The sequence below is a fragment of the Sus scrofa genome, chromosome 14 (assembly GCF_000003025.6).
Source record: "Sus scrofa isolate TJ Tabasco breed Duroc chromosome 14, Sscrofa11.1, whole genome shotgun sequence".
Lineage (NCBI taxonomy): Eukaryota > Metazoa > Chordata > Mammalia > Artiodactyla > Suidae > Sus > Sus scrofa.
Window position 1 is genome coordinate 113983481 of NC_010456.5, and position 26628 is coordinate 114010108.

A 26628-nucleotide genomic window follows, 5' to 3' on the forward strand; every position below is an offset into this window, starting at 1 on the left:
TGTATCATAATTGATTTCTCTCCTGTTAATGGATATATTTAAGTTGCTTCCAAACTGTTACCACTATTAACAATGGACCAAAATACTCTACACTTGTGTAAATTTACCTATAGAATGGCTTCTAGAAATGTTGGAATCAAGGGATATCTGCCTTTGCAATTTTGGTGGATCTGGCCAAGTTGCCCCCCAGTGAAGTTAAAGTAATTAACATTTCTACCAGCAATGTAGGAGAGATTTTATGTTATAGTTTCCTAAGTATCATTGATAATGTTAAAAAAAATTTTTTATGTGCTTACATGAGTGATCCCACTCCTGACAGAAGATTCCTTGTACAAGGATAAAGTATATATGTTTTGTTTGAGAAAAAGAGCTGAGATTTATTATAAACCACGTTCTGAAAACAATGATTCAGTACTTAAAATTCCCTTCATGGCTCAGTGGTTAACAAACCCGACTAGGATCCATGAGGATGCGGGTTCGATCCCTGGCCTTGCTCAGTGGGTTAAGGATCTGGTATTGCCATGAGCTGTGGTGTAGATCACAGACACGGCTCAGATCCCTAGTTGCTGTGGCTGTGGCATAGGCCGGCGGCTACAATGCCGATTTGCCCCCTAGCCTGGGAATCTCCCTGTGCCGTGAGTGTGGCCCTAAAAAGCAAAAAAAATTAATAAATAAATTTAAAAAAAGAGTGATTCAGTACAGTTTGGGTAAAGTACTGGGCATTGTTATGAAATAAACTTTACAGCCACCATCTTGGTTGTGTTTTAAAATCTTTCATGGAGTTCCCGTCATGGCACAGTGGTTAACGAACTCGACTAGGAACCATGACGTTGCGGGTTCGATCCCTGCCCTTGCTCAGTGGGTTAAGGATCTGGTGTTGCCGTGAGCTGTGGTGTAGGTCACAGACGTGGCTCAGATCCAGTGTAGGCTGGTGGCTACAGCTCCGATTCGACCCCTAGCCTGGGAACCTCCATGTGCCACAGGAGCGGCCCTAGAAAAGACAAAAAAATAAAATAAATAAATAAATAAATAATAAAATAAAATCTTTCACTACATCTGAAATATTCGTTTCCGTTTTGGATACAGTAATATAGGAAAAACATAAGTGGGTTGGAAAAGGATTTCTAACATAGTTAAGAGGATGACTTGTTTGGAAAAACAGATAGCTAGTGAGTAGTGAGGGTGGAATCTAAATTTTTTAAAATCATGAAAAATACGAATGTGGTGCACACTAACTTTTTGATCAATCTGTCTTAGAATTTTACAATTTAAGAGTATGTAGGACATTCGAAGAAGGAGGTGGCCACTTCTTGGGCCAGAACAAATTACAGATGGATCAACTGTAGGAGAATCCATTATTTTTATACTTTTGCTTGGGAAGAAGGCCTCTCTAAGATTACACAAAACCCAGAATTCATGAAGAAAAAGATTGGTAGATTTGGCTTCAATTCATAAACTATGTTCAAAAGCAGCCACAGATTGGGGTACGTATTTGCAAAACAAATGATAGCACAAAATATTTAATTTACCAAGAGGTTTTAAATAAAAATTTAAAAGGATGAACAAGCCAGTAGAAAAATACAGAAGATGTCAACAGAAGAAATACCAGTAGTCAAAATCATGAAGCTCTGTTAAATCTAAAATCATAATCAACTAAGGCATCATATTGTACACATTTCATTAAAAATGAAATGCAGAGATTGACGTCCGGTGTGAAGGGTATAGAAAAAAATACTTGTACTCTTCTGGAAAGCAGTTTTATGCAGTACGAATCAAATTAAGATAAACCTCTCGTCTATTTTTAAACATTCTCTAATAGAATATTGTTGTAGATTAATTTATACTACTAATAGAAAATATCTAAGATATTTAGTAAATTTTATCTCGGTCCTTAATTAAGGAGATAGTAATTTATATGATTAGGACATTATTTGGGCTCAATTTTGTAAACATCTTTAAGCTGCAACATTGAGGATACTTTTGTACTTTTGTGTAAGATTAGATTACAATGTATAGCTATAGGTTTCAGATCAGGAGTATTTAATAATACAATTTTCTAGTTGTTAAAGATAAATTATTGAGCTCAGTGAAAGTATGAGAATTTCTTTTTGTGTGTGTGTGTGTGTGTCTTTTTGTCTTTTGTTGTTGTTGTTGTTGCTATTTCTTGGGCCGCTCCCGCGGCATATGGAGGTTCCCAGGCTAGGGGTCGAATCAGAGCTGTAGCCACCGGCCTACGCCAGAGCCACAGCAACTCAGGATCCGAGCCGCGTCTGCAACCTACACCACAGCTCACGGCAACGCTGGATCGTTAACCCACTGAGCAAGGGCAGGGACCGAACCCGCAACCTCATGGTTCCTAGTCGGATTAGTTAACCACTGCGCCACGACGGGAACTCCAGTATGAGAATTTCTAAATAGTGCATGAGTGCTCCTCGAATTCCCAATTTAAATTCCAAGCTCATTTGAAAAAACAAAACAAGTATATAAACAAAACCAACACACACACACACACACACACACACACGAACCTTGCTAGTCATTAAGAAATAGGATAACCTGACCCCCTTGCTGTACAGTGGGAAAATAAAAAAAAAAAAAAAAAAAAAAAGAAATAGTTTAACTGGGGAGATCCCGTCATGGCTTGGTAGAAACGAATCTGACTAGAATCCATAAGGATGCAGGTTCCATCCCAGGCCTCGCTCAGAGGGTTAAGGATCCGGTGTTTCCGTGACCTGTAGTATAGGTCACAGACGCAGCTTGGATCCCACGTTGCTGTGGCTGTGGTATAGGCCAGCAGCTGCAGCTCCCATCCTACCGCTAGCCTGGGGACCTCCATATGCTGCGAGTACAGCCCTAAAAAGACAAAAAAAAAAAAAAAAAAAAACTAAATTTTTAAAGGGTTAAATTGAAATTCACTACTAGGTTGAATTTTTAAAATACTTTTTACTGATAATTACAGAGTATAAACTTTTAAAAATGAGTACAAGTTCATCCATCAGAACTGAGCTGAGTGGACCACTGTGTGATACATGTCACGGAATAATCTGCTATAATTGGGTTTTGAGAGAAAAGACAGATGACCTGACAAATCCATTTTTTTGTTGTTGTTGTTGTTTGTTTGTTTGTTTTTTTGGCTGTACCTTTAGCACATGGAAGTTCTGGGCCAGGGAGGGAACCCACACCACAGCAGTGACAACAGCGGATTCTTAACCCACTGAGCCCCAGGAGAACTCTGATGATTCTATTTTTAAGAAAATCTTGAGTTGAATTGCAGAAATGGTTGAACTTATTGACCTGGAAGCAAAACAGTTTACTGAAGTTCTGAAGACACTGGAGAATGTTCTGGAAAGGGTTCAGTTCTTAATGATATTTCACTGTGATGCCAGCCAGTTTGATATAGTGTGCAGTTTTTCTCCAAAGGGTTTTAAACTCATATTTAAGAAGTTACCATAGCCTTCCCTTCCTTCTTTTTTCTTTCCACCTCTTTCTTCAAACCTAACAAGAGAAGTGTAACACAAAACAGACCTTTGGCGGCAGGTTTTTGATTCCTTAGCTGAGAGGGGAACATGAGTTCTATGAACGGCGTATTCAGTTGTATAGGTGGCAGAGCGCAATAATCAACAGTATGGATTTTGGAATCAACTGGAATTCAGGTTTGTCTACATGGGTTTTAGCTATAAAACTTTTGACCTTCAATTTCTTAGAAAATGAGGACAGTAGTTCAGCAGGCTGTATTCTGTATGAGGAAACTGTTCTGGGTAATCGATTTAGAGTCCTTTGAAGGGAGCACAGAAAGCTAGGGAATGTTTGGAGTTCTCGTTGTGACGCAGTGGTTAACGAATCTGACTAGGAACCATGAGGTTGCGGGTTCGATCCCTGGCCTGGCTCAGTGGGTTAAGGATCCAGCGTTGCCGTGAGCTGTGGTGTAGGTTGCAGACTCGGCTTGGATCTGACGTTGCTGTGGCTCTGGCACAGGCTGGTGGCTACAGCTCCGATTCGACCCCTAGCCTGGGAACCTCCATGTGCCGCGGGAAGCAGCCCTAGAAAAGACCAAAAAAAAAAAAAAAAAAAAAAAAAAAATGCTGGGGAATGTTAGCCTTCTTACGTCTTGGTGTTGTGATTTATAAAGTGGAATTGAAATCGTCTTCTTGGGTTTGTTGGATAATTATGAGATCCACAGACACAGTGCCTGGCATTCACAGGCCTTCAATAATTGTGAATTGTTGTTACTATTACTGTAGTCATGTGATGGCTGTTGATGGAATTATAGCCTCTTTGGCCCTAATCAGTATTCTAAGGAAAGGTAAATCTGCTAACTTGGTGGGTTAGATAAAACATTGGGCTTTGAAAAGTCATTAGCAGAAAGCAAGCACAGGGTGTACTTGATGGAGTGTGACTGTGGGATGCCAAGAAGAATTGGGGTTTGAAGTAACAGCCCCCTTTATCCAAGCAGAAAACAGAGTCTGACGCAAGCAGCGCTTTCTAAATGGCTATGAATGGAACAACCTACCAGGAAAATTTTCCATCTAGAGTACTGGTAATTAACCCAAATGAGACTAAACTGCTGGAAAATCTGAGAGCAATGGAAAATAAAAAAAAAAGGGTGCCCCGAATTGAATGGGTTAAGGCTGCATTGTACTTGAATTCAGACGCAAGTTTTGGTGTTTGGAAAATGTTAAAGTAATTAATTCTACAGTGAACTCTTAGATTAAATTTATTGGTTGGGGGGAATCTCAGTCTCTCGAATCTGTGTAATTCTAGATTGAGGGTCTAGGTGTTAATCAACTATTACTATCTGATCCCAGTTGAACTCTCTTAATATAAGTTGGACCTCGAGAGACCCAGAATAAATTAAAAAACAAAACAAAACAAAAAACACACAAACTCTTTCAACAAACAATGTTTTTTGACTGAATAAAATTTGAGGTCTTTTTTTTTTGGTTATGCTTGCAGCATGTGGAAGTTTCTGGGCTGGGGTTCAAAGCTGAGCCACAGCAGTGACAATGCTGAATCCTCTCCTGCTAGGCCACCAGGGAGCTCCCTAGAATTTTAGATTAGTCAGTTAAATTCATGCAATATTTATTGAGTACCTGTTGGGTACCAGGTACTGTGCTAGATGGTAGGAATATAGAGACAAATAAGACATTGTCCTTGTCCTCAAGGTCTTCATAGTCTTATCAGGTTGTAGCAATCGATGATGATAACTATCGCTGACATTTGCAGAGCACTTGGAAATTGTCTCTGTTCAAGTGCTTTATATGTATTAACTCAAATCCTCAAAAGGACTTTTGATGCAGGTGCAGTTATTATTTTGTTTGACAAACGAAGACCTCGAGGCACAGAAATTCAAGGAACTTGCCTGAAGTGGGGGAGAGGGCAAGAGTGGAATGTAGGATCTCTGGTTCTACTGTGCCAGGCAACCCTTGAGTAACTTACTCCTTAGTCCGAGTTGAGCTTATTGAAATTGATTTTTATAAGCCCATTTTTCTTTAAACCTTTAGAACACAACCTCAAATATAATAAATCCAGTAAACGTCCATTAAATGTATGTTATTAAAAACACATATGTTAGGTTTTTTGAGATGCTCAAATGGCTATTAAACATGTGAAATTCTTGTATTAGTACCATTTACAGACTTGATTAGAGTTCCTTAAACATTTCAAACAATACTTTAAAATGTATCTAATTTCCTCAAGTACTTAAAACTTGCAATAAATAAGTCTTAAGACTTTTTTTTTTTTTTTTTGCCATTTCTTGGGCTGCTCCTGTGGCATATGGAGGTTCCCAGGCTAGGGGTCCAATTGGAGCCATAGTCGCCGGCCTCTGCCACAGCCACAGCGATGCAGGATGCGAGCTTCGTCTGCGACCCACACCACAGCTCACGGCAACACCGGATTGTTAACCCACTGAGCAAGGCCAGGGATCGAACCCGCAACCTCATGGTTCCTAGTCGGATTTGTAAACCACTGCGCCATGAGAGGAACTCCAGGATAAGACTTTAAGAAGCCATAGACTCTTGAAGAATGTTAAACATTCTAAGAGCATACGTTAATGAGCATAATGGTAAAACGTTACTGCTACCCTTGTATAAATCCAACTTATACAAAAATACCACTGTCACTTCCTTCAGGGATTACAGATTTACTACCCTTCTGAGCACATTCAGGGACCTACAAAACTACCATTTTGGCTATGTTCTAGGCTTTTAGATGGGAGGTATAGGTCTGGGTCCGTAATTCCAGGCTTTGTTTTATTGGTCGAAATGCCTTTATGATAAGGGACTGTCCAAGCCTGAGCCTCTTTTTGTATGTTGTACTTACTCATTTTTGACCAGAGTCTCTTATCTGCTTTAGAAATGACAGGGTTCTGCAGACCCTACCCAAACTGCATCTTTCCTGTTCAGTTTGCATGATAGAACTTGATCCAGCTGTCAGAGGTAGTGATTTCAGTTGATTGGCACATAATATTTTTAAATGAGTATTATTGGAAACTCACATACACCTAATCCTAGGACAATCTCTAGCACAAACAGTACCTTTTGTCTGAATTAAAAAAAAAAAAAAAAAGGTGTTCCTCTAGGTAGATGAAATAATTACAAAAGGCCCCAGGTCAAGACCCAAGGTTCAGCTAGCTAAGCCTGGCTGGATTTTAACTTCTGCTTGCCCTCTTCACCACAGGTACCCTATATTTAGCTCATAAGATTTCTCTCTCCCCTTTTGAGTACCATTAAGACTCATGAATTTTCACAGAATTAATGGTCAGGTTGCCATTTGACCTTTTAAACGGGCTCCTTTCTAGACTTTCTGGCAAAAACAAGATGTTCCAGTCCCATCCTGATAGATCCCCTCCGCCTCCACTCGAGGAGTCAGATATTCTCTGTGGAGCCAGTGGCTTTTGTGGCTGAAAAGTGTTAGACACTATTAGGTATGTTAGAAATTTGATTACGTATGGAATTGTTCTGTTGGATTACTGATGCTACTGCTCTTTGGTGACAAAGATCTCAAAGATCTATTTTTAATGGGTCATGGAGTTTCCAGTTGAACTCTGTTAAATCCTTAAAGTATTCTCATTAAACGTTTTCCATCTCTTCCTCCACTTAAGCTCTGAGCTGCCAGCTCGCTTCCCCTCTGTCGTATGGAACATTGACTTACCAACTTTGACAGGTGCTGCGGTGCCAAACCGTGCTTACATTGGTGTTGTCTGATGTGTCTGTGGTGTGTACCCAACTGGATCCTGATCCCTCAGCCAGGCGCCGTTTGCAGTCATTCTGTAATCATAGGTCCAGGAGGAAGCTAGCACCTAGCTCCTGATGTTGCCTTGCTCTGCCCTCACTGCTCCCCTTGGTGTCGCTGTGAGTACCCCACCTGGTCTCTGCTTCTTTCTGCCCACCTCCCTGGTATTTTGTCCCTTTCTTTCTTTTCTCCATTCAAACCCCCCAGTCTCACTGCAACAGGGAGTTGGGTTTTTGTTTGTTTGTTTAAGTACTTATAGTATTTTTGTCAACTAGTTTTACTTTCAGTTTTTAGAAAAGCAGGTTAAAAAAAAAAAATGGGTGAACCAAAAAACGCTGTTCTCCTCTTTAGGTTTTCTTCAAACCTGATATTAAGGTGCCTCAGTGGAGTGGGTGGTCATGGGCTCATTTATATTTATAATATCTTATTATTTTTTCCTTTTTTGTTTTTTTAGGGCCACCACCCGAGGCACATAGAGGTTCTTGGGCTCGGGGTCTAATTGGAGCTATAGCTGCTGGCATACACCACAGCCACAGCAACGCCAGATCCAAGCCTTGCTTTCAACCTACACCACAGCTCATGGCAGGTAACGCCAGATCCTTAACCCACTGAGCGAGGCCGGGGATCACACCCACAACCTCATGGTTCTTTGTCGGATTTGTTTCCGCTGAGCCACAGCGGGAACTCCTATAATGTCTTATTCCTTAAACTGGATGACAGGTACATGGATATTTGTTTTCTTTTATACTCTATTTATCTGAAATATTTTTAATACCACATTTTTTCCTACATTATTCTTGTCTGGAACTCTTGATTTTTTTCAGGGGTAGGAAAAGGTGGATTATTAGCCCTTACTAGACAAATGCATGAAGATGGGTGGCTGAGGATGTGCAATCAGTATTACTCAAAAATCGGGGGCTTACTATGTGTCAGACAGTGTTCCAGGCATGGAGGATACAGTGTCACTAGGATAACATCCCTAGGTTTGTGCAGTCTGAATCTAATTGGGATGCAGACTAATCAAATAAATCTGAAATAAAATATCCAATAATGCTAAGTGCTACTTATGGCACAGAAAGCGTTTGACTTGGGGGCGGGGGGAGCTATTTTAGGTAAGATGGTCAGGGAAGACCTCTTGGAGGAGGCGACATCTGAGCAGAGACCTGAATGAAATGGGGAGTAAGAAACATGAAAATCTAGAGAAGAGTGGGCCACAGGTGGGAGCAGGGGAGCAAAGATCCTTAAACAGGAGTATGTCGGGCACATTTAAGGAACAGCAGGAAGTGTCTAGAGAAAAGTAAGCCAGGCCAGGAGTGCTGGGAGATGAGACAGCAAAGATCAGCTGGGATCAGTAAGGCCTTGCAGGTCATGGTGAGGGTTTATTTTTGCTCTAAGTGTGATGGGGTGTTCTTGGAAGGTTTTGAGTAGAGGTGTGACAGAATCATAGTGAACTTCAAAAAGATTACTTTGGCTCTTCTGCAAAGAGTTTACCATAGAGAGCAAGAGAAAGGCAGAGAGATCAGTTGGAAAGCTGTTGCAACTCAGGTAAGAGATAGTGGCTTGGACCAAGGGAGTGAGTAGGGTAGTGAGAGAAGGTCAAATTCTGGGTATTTTTCAGAGGATTAGAAGTGAGAGGAAAGTTAAGGATGAAGCCTAGGTTTTTGGCTTGGGCAACTGGGTGAATGTTGATACCTCCCTTCTCCCTCTAAAGGAAGAATAGATTTAGAGAAGCAAAGTTGCAGGTACTTGGTAGACAGCCTGGTGGAGATGTTAGGTCAGCAACTGGGTATATAAATCAGGCATTCAGAGGAGTGATCTGGATGGAGACCAAGTAAGGATGGTCAGCATATGACTGAAACGTAAGACTTTGAGATAATTCCTCAAGTGACTAGGTGTAGAGAAGAGATCCAAGAATGAAGATCAAGGGCCCTGTCTCCTGGAGGTCGGGGGAATGAGCGCAGCAGGGGAGGTGAAGATGGAGTGGCCATTAAGGAGAAAAACCAGGGCAGAGTGCTGTAAGCAAAGTGAAAGAGATTGGTTTCAGGAAAGGAGTAATCAAAAATTGAATAAGATGAGGGTGAAGGATTGAACTTGGATTTATCCAGATGAGAGGTAATTGGAGATCTTCATGCGTAGGATGAATTTGGAGCATACTGAGTAGACCATGAGGGATGAGGAAGTGGAGACAGTGAATGGAGACACTAAGGGGTTAAGGGTTTTGCTATAAAGAGCATTAGAGAAATGGAATGATGGCAGGAAAGAGACAGAGGGTCTAGGAAGGTTTTTTTGGGTTTAAAGATGGGAAATATTTCAGGCTTTGAGGATGGGGATGAGAGTTGCGTTACCCAGTAGAGAAGGAGAGCCACGTGATGGAGAGGGCTGGTTTAACACACACAACTCTGTGGATCTCCTCCTAATCCTGTGGAGGTGATGGTGGTGGTGGTCAGGAGAGGGTAGTTTTCCCAGGAGGAAGTACCAAACGCTATATGAAAGATGGAACAGGGGAAACAACTGGAATATCTAACCTACAGAAATTAGATTGGCTAGCTAACAATTACGGTGATATAATATAGAACTATATTTTTCCCGTTGCAAATCATGATAAGGTTCTATGTTGATTGAGACACAAAAGATTTTCAAGTCGTAAGTGCAAAATGGGGTTTTTTTTTGGTGAAAAAACATGTAGTACTTTGGTAGAAAACATTATCTGAAAGGTGGAATTTTATTGGTGATTTTAAATTTCTTCATTATACTCAATTGTTTTCCAAATTACTTCCTCGTGGTTTCCATACAGTGAACATACATGACTTGTATCATTTCAGAAGTTATTCTGAGAGTGGCAGCAAGCTCAATCCATTTACATCAATCTTAAAATATTTCTGTATTTGGACTTTTTAAGCCATTTAATTTCAAGTTTTCTGTTGGCTTATTTTTTCTTTTTTCCTAACATCTGTTGACTATATCAAATAGTCTTCCTGTTTGAAAGTTATATGTTCTATTTCTATTCTTTTGGTACTTGTCCTTAATTCTTAATAATATATATACTTGTGTATGTTCCCTTTGAACACATTTCTCTAATTTAAGCCTTTAAGTGTATTCCATACACACACTTCAAAAAAGACAAATATCTTAGAAGCATTCGTCTTTCTCTCTATCCCCCAGACCCCATCTTCCCTTCAATCAAATTATTGATTTTTAAAATAATTTTAGTTCTGGAATTGCTATGGACTTACTTTTCTGGTTTTTTTTTTTTTTTTTGGTACCTTATTTGTTTGTTTATTTATTTTCATGGCTGCACCCATGACATATAGAAGTTCTCGTACCAGGGGTTGAATCTGAACCACAGCTCTAACCTGTGATGCAGCTGCGGCAACACTGGATCCTTGAACCCACGTTGCCAGGTGGGAGATTGAACTCCCACCTCCAGAGTGACCCAAGCCACTGCAGTTGGATTCTTAACCCACTGTACCACAGTGGGAACTCCACTTTGTACCTTACTTACTTTTTTTTTTTTTTTTTAGGGCTGTGCCTGCAGTATATGGAGGTTTCTAGGCTAGGGGTTGAATGCAAGCTGTAGCTGCCAACCTACACCACAGCTACAGCAATGTGGGACCTGAGCCTTGTCTGTGACCTATACCGAAGCTTAAGGCAACACTGGATCCTTAATCCACTGAGTGAGGCCCGGGATCAAACCTGCATCCTCATGGATATTAGTCAGATTCATTTCTGCTGAGCCACGGCGGGAATTCCTATACCTTATTTAGACATTTGTAAGCTTAATAAGTTACTTACCCTTCCCGTTTTGATAGTGTATTACAGAATGTGTATTTCTTATTTTTAAGTTTGAAGTTTTTTCTCGCAGACCTTTTGAAACCATCACTCCATTGACTTCTTCACACCAGTGTTGCTTTTGAGAACTCTGAAGTCAATCTGATTCTTGTTTTTCCTTTATAAGTGAATTACTTTTTCTTTAAACTTGAGGATTTTTTGGTTTTTTCTTTTTATTATACCATGACTAGTTAATAATTTCCCCCCCTCTTCTATTCCCTTCTTATGGAGTTTTTTTCAGTGCGAGGTCTTAGATCTTCTTCTGGGAAATCTCAGTTATTTCTTCTTCAAATACTTTCTGCTTCTGTTTTTCCCTCCCGTTTCTCTGGGCCTCATATTACACAGATGTATTCAGTCCTCTCTCTCTTAATGTTGCCTATTTTCCATCATTTTGTCCCTTCCTAATGTCTCCTAGGAAAGTTTCTTAACCTGATCGTCACTCTTCAGCCCAGCTACTGGGTTCTTTATCTTGACTCGTAGAATTTTTATACTGTTAATTCTGGTTGCTTCTTATTTTAAAACATGTTTTTGGAGTTGCCGTCATGGTTTAGTGGAAATGAGTCTGACTAGCATCCATGAGGATACAGATTCGATCCCTAGCCTTGTTCAGTGGGTTAAAGATCTGGCATTGCTGTGGTGTAGGTGGCAGACGTGGGTCGGATCCCGAATTGCTGTGGCTGTGGCTAAAGCTCGGATTCAACCCCTAGCCTGGAAGCCTCTGTATGCCGCAGTTCTAGTCCCTCTTTGAAGATATTTACTGACTTATTCTTATCCATTCTGATCCCTTAACTTGATTTTGGCTGATATAGGTGCTTTAATTTTGTTTTTCTCTATAGTAGTTGTGCCCCTAAGATGAGTTCATCTGTTTTCTCTGGCTCATTAGCCATGTCCTCTGTTGATGGACCCCTGGACTCCTCAGCAAAGCATGGGCACTAGCCTGTGCCTCTGAGAGCTTTCTCTGACAATAGCCATCCCCTTACTTTGGCTGTGGAGGCGGGGAAGAAGAGGAAGACACACTTGGGCTTTGCCGTTGCTTGTGCCCGTATTGACCTGCTCCCTAGCTCAGCCCACTTGAGCGTACCACCCTCACTCTGCTGGTAGAGCCACCTGGGCAGGGGAGCACTGTGAGCCGTGGGGGCCAAGAGAGCATGGGCAACACAGAGAAAGAAATATACCTAGGAGTTCCCATCGTGGTGCAGTGGAAACAAATCCGACAAGGAACCACGAGGTTGTAGGTTTGATCCCTGGCCTCGCTCAGTGGGTTAAGGATCTGGTGTTGCCATGAATTGTGGTGTAGGTCGCAGATGTGGCTCGGATCCCGTGCTGCTGTGACTGTGGTGTAGGCCGGCAGCTGTAGTTCTGATTGGACCCCTCCCTAGCCTGGGAACCTCCTTATGCCACGGGTGCAGCCCTAAAAAGCAAAAAAAAAAAAAAAAAGAAAAAGAAACACGTCTAAAGAAACCTTTGCCTTCTTGGTTTCCTCCACAGCACCTGCTCAGGGCTAGCACAGGCCTCTTGTCCCACCTGAAACCTGGCTGCTTCCTGTTGCCTGAGGTTTCTCTCATAGCTTTTCCTAACATAAAAGTTAGTGTGACAGTTTTATTAACTTGTCTCTGGAATCTCCAAGATTGTGTTGGGAGCCCACTGTAGTTTGCCATCTTGTCATAACCATATTTTTAACATTTTTCTAATCATTAAAGCGAGGTTATAAAAAAATAGGGATGGAAGTATATATATGTTACCCATTTCTTTTTTTAAGAATGATCTCTTCTACACTAAGAAGCAGTTTGATGTTCCAGATATGATACATTTCTCTTTTAGTGATTTCATTTGAATACTCATTTTGAACATTGAATTTTATTATTTAAACAAATCAAATAACACATGTCATCTACTTATTGGGGACTGTTTGCAGCTTTGGGAATATAGCAATAAACAAAGCAAATGAGAATCCCTGCCTGCATGGAACTGTCCATCTAGTGAAATAGAAGACGGTAAATAAAATCAAAATAGGGAGTTCCTGTTGTGGCTCAGCGGGTTAAGGAGCCGCCTAGTATCTGTAAGGATGTGGGTTCCTTCCCTGGCCTCACTCAGCTGGTTAAGGATCCAGCATTGCCGTGAGCTGTGGCGTAGGTTGCAGACATGGCTTGGATCCCACATTGCTGTGGTTGTGGTGTGGGCCGGCAGCTGCAGCTCCGATTTGACCCCTAGCCTGGGAACTTGTGTGTGCCACAGTCGTGGCCCTAACAAGAAAAGAGAAAAAGTATAGCTAACAAGAAAAGAGAAAAAGTATAAAATATGTATGTACTATTTCTTGGATAACAAGTAAATTTAATCCGAGTTGTCATTTTAGCCAAGCAAGTAAGATGAAGTGAGAGGGGCCAGGGAGTTGAGGGTCTAATTAAAATGATTGACAGTGGAATGAAATAGAGCTAGATTGGTTGGGGGAGAAGATAAGTGAAGGTGGTAGAAATGATGGGTCGAAAGTGAGGCAAAGGATTATTGGAACTGGAGTACTAGTTAGCAGGAGTGTCTTTTTAAAAATCTTTTGGCCGCCCTGAGGCATATGGAGTTCCTGGGCCAGGGATCAGATCTGAGCCCCAGTAGCAACCTACGCTGTAGCTGTGGCAATGTCTGATCCTTAACCCACTGTTTCAGGCCAGGGACTGAACCTGCATCCCAGCACTGCAGAGATGCTGCCGAGCCCATTGCATCACTCCCTAGCAGGAGTCTTTAAAAAAATGGAGGTGGTGGTTGGAGGGTAGATATTTGGAATGGAGATAATGAGGGTTTGTGGTAATTGCGAATGACAAGGTCAAGGGAGTGACCTTGGAAGAGTGTGACTGAGTTAGGATGGAAAATAAGAACTTAAGAAGAGGGACGTCTGTTGGTGCCTGTGTGGAGTAGTAACAGGGGCTAGATTTACCCTCTTGAGCAAATAGAAAACTGTACAGAGTGTATTGAATTAGTGGTTTTTAGACATTGGACAACAGGCAATGCAGGGACAGGATCTTGGAGAGAAGGTGAGCCCTTAGGATGGTCCCGGCTTGCTACCTGGATGGAGGTCACAGTACAAGGAGGGGCAGCCTCCCCAGAGCCTGGCAGTCTCCCTGAGTTGAAGAGACTGAGTTGAGGTCAACGTGGACCTTCAGGGAGGTCAAAGAGATTGGAATTCAGAGGCCGTTGGAGAAGAGAGAGCCCCAGAGGTTGGCAAGGGATTGTCTTGCATTCTAAACCACGAGAGGCTGGCAAAAAATAAAGGATGGTCTTGGAGTCCTGGGCATCATGTGATGAGTGGCATCAAGGGCCTGATGAAATTAGTCCTGATGATCCAAAGACAGACATGAGTGGGTATTGGGGCGGGGGAGGGGGGGTGTCGAGGGAGCAGTCTTGCCAGAAACAGAGTTCTAGGACTTCTCCTTGACCTTGATGATGGAGGAGACCTGCGGGGGGCTTGCTTTAGTCCAAGGACTGCAGTTCCCTCTTGACTTCCGCTCCTTCACTTGACTTCTGCCAATGGAGGCATGGAGTCCTTCTGAGAGTTAAGACTTAGCACAGCTCATCATCTAAGAATCATGTGAATGTGCTCCTTTTTCTGTGGCTTCTTCTCCCTAGAATGATGCACCTCTAACTTACTGTTTCGGAGCAGGATTCATTTAACAAAATGTGTTTTCCAGCAAATGTACAAGAAAATATTGATTCTTTTAAGTAAGAATTGCTTCTACTGTTCATGTATATAAATAGTAATTTCTTCCTAAAGATAGGTGCCTACAATTAGATAAGTTCTTAGTAAAGGAAAATTTCCAAGGCCAAGTTGGAACTCCTTAAAATTGGAGAGAGAATTCTATTCATGTGTGTTCCCAGAGACAAGTGCTCAGTAAGTATTTGTTGCAAGAATGTGAAACATTTTTTTGAGTGAAATGTAGCATTTTGAATGTTACTGAAAATTTCATGTGAATTTTATCATGGGTACTGAGACAGGCAAGATTCTGACTTCACCACATAGAGAAGATTTGTTAAATATAGACTTGTTAAACTATGACTTCTACCAAGTCAGCTGGGCCTGATGGTTTGGAACTTTTCTTACCAGTTTGTGGTTGTTAATTTTTAGATTTTCTTTTCTTTCTTTCTTTTTTTTTTTTTTTGGCTGTGCCTTCTGCATGCAGAAGTTCCCAGGCCAGGATCGAACCCTCACCTCCATAGCGACCTGAGATGCTGCAGTCAGATTCTTAACCCACAGCGCCACGGCAGGAACTCCTTCATTTCTGTTTTTTTTTTTTTTTGTCTTTTGTCTTTTTGTTGTTGCTATTTCTTGGGCCGCTCCCGCGGCATATGGAGGTTCCCAGGTTAGGGGTTGAGCTCCCGCGGCATATGGAGGTTCCCAGGTTAGGGGTTGAATCGGAGCTGTAGCCACCGGCCTACGCCAGAGCCACAGCAACGCGGGATCCGAGCCGCGTCTGCAACCTACACCACAGCTCACGGCAACGCCGGATCGTTAGCCCACTGAGCAAGGGCAGGGACCGAACCCGCAACCTCATGGTTCCTAGTCGGATTCGTTAACCACTGCGCCACGACGGGAACTCCCCATTTCTGTTTTGAATAAGTAATACATTCACATTTTTCAAAATTTTAAAGGCTCAGAACCGTAAAGTAACTCCCTCCCACTCCTGAAAGCAAATTGTCCAGCCATTCAGTTCCCCTCCCTAGAGCACCCACCGTATGACTTTTTAAAGAGATAAGATGGCCTTTTAGACTGTGGATCATCAGATTAGAAAATAATAATAACAGAAGGAGCTGCTTACAAAGTTAGTCATTATTTTGTATACCAAGCACCGTGTTGAATATTTATAGTTTATTTAATCTTCATAACAATCCTTTAAGGAAGATACTGTCATGCTTTGTGTTCTGTGCTCAAACCTCTTTCTCCTCTGTCTTCCCTTGTTTCTTTGTTTTCAGAGGACTTTCTTTCCTTTTCTCCTGTTAGGGCTGGTATCCTGTTAGGATCTGGATTCAGTGATGTGTCGGAACTAGCTCTTACTGGCTTGAAAGACCAGTTGTACTCCATCACTTCCCAATGCTGTGTTCAATGACATCTTGTTAGTAATTTGGAATTGGTCATAGTAGGGATATCTATGCTGTGGAAACTGGCGAATGCTACAGACCAGGGCTGATTTTTTCTAGAGAGCTGGTTTTAAATATATATCAATGCCCCAGGATCTGGATTTTCTCCTCTCTTACCTGTTAGTTCGTTCACTAAATAACAAAGTTAACTAGGAGTCCCCATAGTGGTGCAGCAGAAACAAATCTGACTAGGAACCATGAGGTTGCAGGTTCGATCCCTGGCCTCGCTCAGCGGGTCAAGATCCGGCGTTGCCATGAGCTGTGGTGTAGATTACAGACATGGCTCAGATCCCGAGTTGCTGTGGCTGTGACATAGGCCAGTGGCTATAGCTTCGATTAGATGCCTAGCCTGGGATATGTCGCGGGTTCGGCTCTAACAACAAAAAGACAAAAAAAAAAAAAAAAAAAACCAAAAAAAAAACAAAGTTAACTAAAGTATGGAGTTGAAAAATTATATGCATACTTTAAATATATTATTTAAAATTTTTTTCGACCATTCGACGAACCGTTAAAACTTTTGATTAGTAAGATATTCAAGAATACAGAAACTTGAAAGGTATGTGACTACTCACTGGACTAGTCTATCTCCTAGATTTGATAATTTTTTTTTTTTTTTTTTTTTGGCTACACCCGCAGAATGTGGAAGTTCCTAGGCAAAGGATCCTACCCACGCCACAGCAGTGGCCAGAGCCACTGCATTGACTGCCTTAACCCGCTGAGCCACAAGGGAATTCCTAAATTTGATAATTCTTAATGCTTTTTCCTTAATTATTTCCAAGTAAATAGCAGTCATCGTGACAGTTCACCCTGCAACATTTAGCATTATTTCTTCATAATCCTCATTCCATTATCACCAAGAATTTTATTGTTCCCCCAAATTCTTTATTACTCAGTCCATATTTAGACTTTTCTACTTCTCATTTTCCCCAAATGTCACTTACAGTTTTTTTTGAACAAGAATTTGATCAAGGTGGAGTTCCCGTCGTGGCACAGTAGTTAATGAATCTGACTAGGAACCATGAGGTTGCGGGTTCAATCCCTGGCCTTGCTCAGTGGGTTAAGGATCTGGCGTTGCTGTGAGCCGTGGTGTAAGTTGCAGACACGGCTCCGATCCCGAGTTGCTGTGGCTGTGGCGTAGGCCGGAGGCTACAGCTCCGATTCGACCCCTAGCCTGGGAACCTCCATATGCTGCGAGTGCGGCCGGAGAAAAGGCAAAAAGACAAAAAAAAAAAAAAAAAAAAAAAAAAAATTGATCAAGGTTTGTTCACTGCACCTGTTAAACTATAATAATACCCTCCTCAGTTTTTCATGACCTTGAGTGTTTTATGTTTTTTTTTTACAAGTTTTAAATAAACATAGGTATAAAAATAGAGAAAATAGGCAAGGAGCCCCAATATATCCATCCATTCCATAATTAGCAACATTTTGCCATATTTTCTTCATTCTATAATTAGCAACATTTTGTCATATGTTATCATTTTTCTTTGCTAGAATATTCTAAAAGCAATATCAGGACATGTCATCTTCCCCCTTTGAACTCTTAAAAAATAGATATTTTCTTACGTGGTCAAATTGGTGTTGTAATGACACCCAACAAAATAAATAATGGTATTGACTTTTTTTTTTTGTCTTTTTGCTATTTCTTGGGCCGCTCCCACGGCATATGGAGGTTCCCAGGCTAGGGGTCTAATCGGAGCTGCAGCTGCCAGCCTACGCCAGAGCCACAGCAACGTGGGAACCGAGCCGAGTCTGCAACCTACACCACAGCTCACGGCAACACCGGATCCTTAACCCACTGAGCAAGGGCAGGGACCGAACCCGCAACCTCATGGTTCCTAGTCGGATTCGTTAACCACTGCGCCACGACGGGAACTCCGGTATTGACTTTTTAAAGAAATGAAGCTCGTTCTTTGGTAGCGTATTCTGCAGTTGAGGTTTTTCTGTGATTGTTTTCTCATGATACCATTTAACTTATTTCTGTTATTTCCTGTATTTCCTGTGCACTGGGTATTTAGATTCAAATTCAGGATGAAACACGTTTGGCAAGACTAGGTGACAGAGGATGAGCTGTACTTCAGATGGGTCCTCTGAGGTGGCACACAGTCTGGTGGTTCTCAGTTAATGTTGTTGAATCACGTGATGGAGGCGGCAGCTACCAGTTGTCCCCATTGTGAAGATATGTTTTCCCCCTTCTCTGATTATCATAGTGCTTTATGGAGTGATACTCTGACACCACATGACAATTATTTTCTTCATCAGCCTTTCCTCTAATGTTTAGTCACCGTTGATACTCTGTGTCTGAATCAATTGATTTCAACAGTCATTGGAAATCAGTATTGCCGTCCTTCTGATACAGGACCAGGCTCTCTTCTTAGAAAGCGGGTTCGCTGATGTGTGTTCCCTGTAATGGTGTCTGAAGCACATCATCTCTCAGTTCTCTAAATTTGCATTTTCTTTTCAAGTGGAACAAACACAAAGCATTTTTGAACAAACAATACAAAGTGCAGAATCTTTTTAGATTTCTTTCCTCACGTTTCCTAATTCTCTTGCTCGCTTCTAATGCAATATCAGTTTTATCAGTTTTTGAGGTTTGTTTATTTTTATGGTTGCACTCGTGGCACATGGAAGTTCCCGTGCCAGGGCTTGAATCCGAGCTGCAGCTGGGGCCACACCAGATCCTTTAACCCACTGCTCAGGGCCAGGGATTGAACCTGTGCATCTGCAATAACCTGAGCTGCTGCAGTAGGATTCTTCACCTGATGCACCATGTCAGGAACTCCTGAGGTTGATTTATTTATTTTAAAGCAACTTGCTTTTACTGATTCTTTCCAGAGGATTCATCATAGTTTCCACGGAAACAACAACTCTTTATTCTCATCAGTTTCTATAATACTTAAATCACATACTTAAAAAATCAGGTACATATGCGTCATAAGTAGGTTTGGGACCAAAAATAACCAATTCTTCGTAAATATTCTACTTACTCTATTGGAGCAGCGTATGCAGAGTACGAGATAGTAGGTTTACTAGCCAAAAGTGTTCATTGTGCTCTGGGTCAGTGTGATTCACAGGGAGACTGAGTGTGTCACTTAATCAGCAAAGTGTCACATGGGGGTCCCTTGAAAGAGAGTCTGCTGTGTTACAACTTTCCACCCTTGTCTTTTGCACTAGACTCCTAGTTCCGTGACAGTGAAGGTTAGTCTTCCTTGTATGTGCTTTTGTTTTTAATCCCATTATATTATACTAATATAATGCCCAGCATGTAGTGAATGCTCAATAAAAAATGTTGGTTGAATAAATCCATGACCAGCCCCAGAGGAGACCGTATGTATTGACCGCACGTCAATTCCGACTGTAAACGTCATCATCTTCGCAGTGTCTTTGCAGACGTCAGGGTTGGCACGGTTGTCTATGATTTATTCTTGACCTGCTTTTCCTCTTCTCGTTCCCTCAGTCTGCGTCTTTCTCTGCTCTGTGCCAGCTTCCTTCGAGGTCTCGCGTGTGGCAAGCTACCTGTGTTCACTATCATTCCAGTTTCGTGATAAAGCTGCGAAAGTGGGTAATGGTTCTGCTGCCACGGCGCTGTGCACAGAGAGAGAGAGAGAGAAGTCTAGGAGAATGCCAAGTAGTTCCTTAGTTCTCTGTTCTCGAGCTTAACCAATCCCAGGAACTGAAGTCTTCTGTTTCTTCACAGAGGAAATATGACAAAGGCAGTGGCTGTACAAGCTTCCTTCAAGGGCCGCCCTCCCCACTGCCTCATCCAGTAAGCGGGAGCAACTACTTCTAGAGGTGAGAGGGGAGGGAGGACGATCTCCATAACCCGTTTGAATCCACCCAGCGGCAAAGGTGTGGTGTTGAGAAGGAAGCAGAGTGGACCAGCTGTGGAGTGGCTATACCGAAGACCTCTCAGACTAAACAAGCCTGCGTAGGGTTGCATGCTCAGGGGATGTAAATGATGCTCTTCGCTAGATGCCCATAACCTCTGTTTTAAAAAGGAGCTGCTTGTAGCTGAATCCTCCCAACCATCCCAAGATGCTGTTTCTCTAGACATTGAAAGCATTATACATGTTTGCTCGGGGTGATTTTTTTTTTTTTTTTTTTTTTTTTAGCTCCCTGAATCAGGAGAAGGTTCATCAGGGATGTAATCATTATTGTTTGTTGTGTACTTGCTGTGTGTGCCAGGTCCTGTGTTAAAGTCCAAACTTTTTCATTTTTCATAGGAAGCTTAGGATTTATCTCTTTCACAGATGATTAAAGCGAGAGGTCAACAGAGGGTAAATGACTTGTCTTTAGTCACACAGCTAGTGCGTAGCAGAACCAAAGGGTCCAAAGCTAGATATGTCTAACTTAGTTTCAGCCCTTAGTCACAGACAATATTCTCTGGGGTTATAGCCCACACTCGAGCTCTAAAACTGACTTTTTTGGTGAGGGATTAGTGACCTAGGATGACCTAGATCCTCTGAACGTTGCCAGGAACAAAGGTGACATTCTTATCAGGCAGCTGTAGTAGCTCCTCCCAGAAAGCCTAAGATGTGTTGTCATTTTTACCAAGGGACAGATACCTCAAAAGGTGTTTTGGAGTTCTCTTGTGGTGCAGTGGGTTAAGGATCCAGCATTGGCACGGCAGCGCTTGGGTTGCTGCTGTGGCACAGGTCCCTGGCCTGAGAACTTCCACATAACATTGGCGTGTCTGGGGGGTTGGGGGGTGTTTTAAGGATCTTTCAATAGCAAAGCAAACATTGAGTTGTTTTGGACAGTCATTCATTCATTTGTAAGCCAAGTACAGTTTCTCTATCTCTCGCCTTCTTTTTTACCAACCATCATATTTGAATATCTGAATTTCAGTTTCCAGACTGAATTCATGTTGTGTGTTAAAGAAGACAAGGAAAATTCTTGGAAGATATTCTCAAGCCCAACCGGAAGGAGCCAGGGTCGATTGCTACTTGTTTTTTCAAGCTGGCTTCATCTGGGGATGAACTGTTGTAACTTTTCTAGAATTTGATGCCAATAGGAGCTAAAAGAATAAAATCAGTACAATTAAACTAAATAGGAAATGAGAGTCTTTTATGTACCAAGCCTTAGATTAGGTAACAACAATTGGTCACTCTTCTGGGAAACAGTTGCTGAAATTATAGTCACTGATTGGGCTCATTTGTCCATTTTTGGGCTCATTTGTCATCGTGTCCCAGGAAGCAAACAGTCTCCTCTTATAACAAGAGCATGCAGGGATGATATGATTTCTTTCCTAATCTTCATTCTCCTTCCCATTTTCTTAAGATTAATTTGAGCTATTTATTAAGCATTTATTGAGAGTAATTTATACCAGGCGCCAGGCTAGCTTCTGAGACTTGAGTATGAAAGAAGACTCTTGTCTTCACCGTAGAAGAGAAAAAGAAGAGGAGAGAGGCATAGAAGAGAGAGAAAATGATAATGCAGGAGAATAAATGCTCTGGTGCAGCTAGTGAAGGCTCAACGGAAGTGCAGAGACAGGACATCCAGCCCAACTAGCATAGGTGAGATCCGAAAGACTTGCAGGAGGAGAGGATACTTGAATTGCATCCTTGCAGGGGACTAAGACTAGAGGAACCAAGGAGAGGAAGGTGTTCTTGTCCGAAGGAACCATGAAAGAGCATATCTGGTTTGGAGAGTGGCAGAAAGTGTGCTCTGACACTGAATGACCGAAGATGGGAGAGATGAGGCTAGAGAAAGAGTTAGGGATCATGTCATGATAGCTATTGCGGGCCACACCAAAGCATTCAGGCGATCCTAAATGTGATGAGAAGCCACTGAGGAATGGTAAGCAGGAGAATAGACATGGTCAGCTTTGCTTTTTAGAAAGATGACAGTGGCATCAGAAAGATGACTTGGAAGAGATTACATAAAAGGTAGAAGATTGTCGAAGTTCAGAAGAGAAATAATAAAGGCCCATAACTAAGGTGAGCTGGTGATGGGGATGGAGAATATGGGAGAGATCCGATAGATAATTAGAAGGCTGTCTTAAATTTCCAACAATGCAGTGTTTGGTAACCGGTCTGCCATAGCAGCGTGAAACTGGAGAAAAAGGAGGGATCTAAGATGACTCCCACACACCTGACAATACGAGTACCATTAATCAGCAGGAGGAATAGAAGTGAAGGAGCAGGTTTGGTAAAGATGATAGATGTAGCTTTGAGCATGTTGAACTTGAGATGCTCTTAGCATAAGTGAAGAGGATCAAGGAGGCAATTGGGATATGGATACACACACACACACACACACACGGTTTAGTATTTTATATATTATTAGTTTTATGGCCGCTCCGGTGGCACATGGAAATTCCTAGGCCAGGGATTGAATCCAAGCCAGATTCAAACACCAGATCCTTTAAGCCACTGCACCAGGCTGGGGATCAAACCCCCATCTCTATGGCAACCCCAGTCACTGCAGTTGGGTTCTTAACCCATGGTGCCACAGAGGGAACTCCTGGGATATTTTTATGTCTGAAGTTTAAGAGAGAAGATTAGACTGAAGATGGTGGTGCTATATCGATTTGGTAGTTTTTCAGTCTGTGTCATGTCTGCTTTTGTTAGTTATTTGATTAGTACATAGTGAAAAGCAGATTTACTGTAAAGCCAGTTAACTTTAAGCTTAAGTGCCTCTCATATGCATGGCCCCTGGGAGAAGCCCTCACAAATGTGTTTACATGGTCATGTGTTTTTGAAAAATTTAAAAAATCCGGATATTTTAACCCCAATTGTCAAAACTGGTCTCTTGCCACTTTGAATTATCCTCTCTCACTCTTTCTATCTCTGGTGTCTTTGGTGTGGTCCCAGGTGGTTTTGGGATCCAGCTGTGGGGAAGTTGAGCTGGGGATGCATTTAGTTTGGGTTTGCAGTCACTTTGATATATGGACATTGTGAGCTGTCTCGGGGTAGGAATGACCTTGAGAAATACTCCTATCCTCTGTGCCAGCTCTCCTGGTATTGTGACGTAAAGGTGCATTGTCTCAATATGAGTGTGTCCTAACACATCTGGCCCTGGGATCATGGAAATAGAAGGGAATGAAATGTATGAAGCCAGAACCTGGTTGTTAGAAAGACTTCTGGTGATGCCTTAGCCTGACCATCAGCCTGATACAAGGGCTGGCATGCTGGCAAGTTTAATTGGAATGGGATCCCAGGGGGAGTTCAGGACAAGGGAACTGACATGGGAGGGAAGGAGAGAAAATTCAAGGCTGTGACAGTGTGTTGGCTTTAGCTACAGGCAACAGGTGTTCTGTCCTACCTAGGACTTTATTTGGCCGTGCCCTTGGCATGCAGAAATTCCCAGGCCAGCGATCAAACCCATGCCACAGCAGTGACAATTCCAGATCCTTAACCCGCTGAGCCATCAGGGAACTCCCTACCTAGGACTCTGTAAGGAGCCTTACGAGATGCTCTCAGAACTGTGCTCAAGTGCAGAAGGGGAAGTGTTCTCCCATGGGTGTTGATTCCTCCTGGCTTCTGGATTATATGTGCGTAGCTGCAGGGTATGGTTCAGAAGTCCCGCAGCAGAAGTGAGAGACACCGTGAGCGGCGGTGAGCTATGCATGAGGTGATGTCTGCTTGGGCTGATCACATGGGCTGAAAGCCAGACCAAGCCTGTTTGGAACTTGGCTGAGGCAGGGGAAGGAGTAAGCGGGGGTGCTTAGAGGATTTTGATGTGGCGCTTAGGAGGTATCTAATGTTGACAGAGGATTCTGTTCTCATTCATTCCTAGTCAGACATTTTCTCCTGTTAAGATTATAGACAACAGTACAGTGTGTGCAGTTACAAATCTCCATTCGTTTTTACTTTGTGATGACCTTATCACAATTGCTCTGTTTGTAGGACACAAACTGGAGATGATTATTACAAATGTCAATAAACATGCTATTGTTAACTATTGCCCTTGCAGGATATTTGATCCTGTCCAAAACCTTCCTAAGACATTTGGTCCATGCCAGAAGGGCCTCGAAATTTGGTCCTGTCCACATTTGGTCCATGCCAAATGGTTTTGAACAGGACTGAATGTCAAGGACTTTTTGGCATGCCCTAAATGTCTTATGGACGTTTTGGACAGGATCAAATTCTGCTGACCAGTTATTCCTTGCCAGAGTTGTCTTATGTATATACAGTTTATACAAATGGGATCATACTGTGTAAAGTATTTCGGTTTTTTCCCTTAATGTATTTTGAGTAACTTTTTATAACAATTTGTATAGATCTACTTTGATTCTATTTAATGGCTGCATAGTCCATTGTATAGATTTATGAGAATTTTCTTAACCAGGTTTCTCTATTTTTTTTTTTTTTTTTTGTCTTTTGAGGGCTGTACCCATGGCATATGGAAGTTCTCAAGCTAGGGGTTGGATTGGGGCTGTAGCCACCAGCCTACACCACAGCCACAACAATGCCAGATCCCAGTTGGGTCTGGGACCTATACTGCAGCTCATGGCAATGCTGGATCCTTAACCCGATGAGTGAGGCCAGGGATCGAACTTGCGTCCTCACGGTTATTAGTCAGATTCCTTTCCACTGAGCCACGACAGGAACTCCCCAGGTTTCTCTATTGATGGATATTTTTCCTTACACAAATACAAAAACTTCTTACTTTATGGGAGTTCCCACCATGGCTCAGTGGTTAATGAACTCAACTAGCATCCTTGAGGATGTGGGTTCAATCCCTGGCCTCACTTAGTGAGTTAAGGATCTGGCGTTGCTGTGAGCTGTGGTGTAGGTTGTAGATGTGGCTCGGATCCGATGTGGCTGTGGCTGTGGTGTAGGCCAGCAGCTACAGCTCCAATTGGATCCCTTGCCTGGGAACCTCCATATGCCGCGAGTGTGGCCCTAAAAAGACAAAAGACAAAACAAACAAACAAACAAACAAACAAAAAAAAACCCCAAAATGAACAAACAAACAAAAACAGAAATAAAAACTTAACTTTTGTCTCTGACTTGTTTTTCAGCGATGCCAGGGAGTTCCCTTGTGGCTAAGTGGGTTAAGGATCTGGTGTTGTCACTGCTATGGCCTGGGTTGGATCCCTGGCCCAAGAACTTGCACATGCTCTAGGTGTAGCCAAACCCAAAAGAGATGCTACTAGGGAAAGATGGATAATGACAGTGGTGAGAAAGAATTGTGAAGGAATTTTAAGTAGAAAATGTTTGATTTTTACAGTCCTCTGACTATCTTTTTTCTCCTCCTGATGATAATGAAGTGCTGGAGGTTTCTTGGGATCAAAGACAGAAGTGTAAAATGCTAGGACGTCTGTTATCTTGGTCAACAGGAAAAAAACTTGAGTATTTTTTGACCCCTTCATATTTTTTCAAGTTCATTATTTTCACAAATTTGCAGCTAGGATTAATCCATTGGATGAGAATTTGAACTAGATACATTTTAATTTTCCCTTCCAACTCCGGACTCAGGGATAGTTTGATACTTTTGATAGCCCGTCCCCATCATATCATGTGATTAAAACAAAACAATAATATGTAAGTATTATGTTAACTGTATAATTTATGATAGCAATTCCGTCTCATTACAGCTTGAGGTCCTCAGGAAAGACTTCTGAAGAGGATATTTGAGTAAGAAAGGGGGATAAAGACTTTCTTAAGAAAACCAGACTTTAGGGAGTTCCCGTCGTGGCTCAGTGGTTAACAAATCCGACTAGAAACCATGAGGTTGCGGGTTTGATCCCTGGCCTTGCTCAGTGGGTTAAGGATCTGGTGTTGCCTTGAGCTGTAGTGTAGGTTGCAGATGCGGCTCAGATCCCGTGTTGCTGTGGCTCTGGCGTAGGCCAGTGGCTACAGCTCCGATTCGGCCCCTAGCCTGGGAACCTCCATATGCCGAGGGAGTGGTCCAAGAAATGGCAAAAAAAGAGAAAAAAAAAAAAAAAAAAAAAAAGGAAAGAAAACCAGACTTTAGTTTTCCCGCTAAGCAGGTTCTTTTTTAAAAAAGGTGATGACCTCACCTTTCTCCTTAAAATGCTTACTCCTAGAGCAAATGTACGGGGTAGTTTGGTCTATAGTGTTTTTACATTACAGACCTGGACTTAGGTAATTTTTACTCATTGTATCACAAGAAAACCATGTTTTTCTGTCTGCTTTGGATAATTATTGACCTTGCCTCTCTGTCTTGTAGAAGTCATTTAAGAAATTAGTTCAGTCGCTATCAAGCATTTTGGACTGCAAAACAAAGTTCTAAATGTTATTGATCCAAAGTCTGAGACACAAAGAAGGAACAAAAGAGCAAGTCATAAAATATTGATAGTTGGCCTTAGAATGGAAGTACATTTTTTTAGGTCTCCTGCTGTAGGATATGTTGGGCAGTTACTAACCTTTTGGGCTGTTACCTCATGAACACAGCCAGTCCTCATTTTATCATCCTTTTGAAAGCTACAAGTCTGAAGGAAAGACAGAAATAGACTCATTGGTTCTAAAATAAGCCCCC

The 26628-nt window shown here is 42.0% G+C and overlaps 1 protein-coding gene across 5 annotated transcripts in view; it reads left to right on the plus strand.

The window, feature by feature from the left end:
- Positions 1 to 26628, plus strand: part of CNNM2 (cyclin and CBS domain divalent metal cation transport mediator 2) — a 171400-nt gene that overhangs the window by 94511 nt on the left and 50261 nt on the right. Inside the window, exon 2 of one of the 5 annotated variants that reach the window (XR_002338751.1) lies at positions 19877 to 19971. The exons of the other annotated variants lie outside the window; for them this stretch is intronic. The gene's annotated coding sequence lies outside the window, so the exon portion shown is untranslated. The remainder of the gene's footprint in view (positions 1 to 19876; positions 19972 to 26628) is intronic. 5 annotated transcript variants of the gene reach the window in all.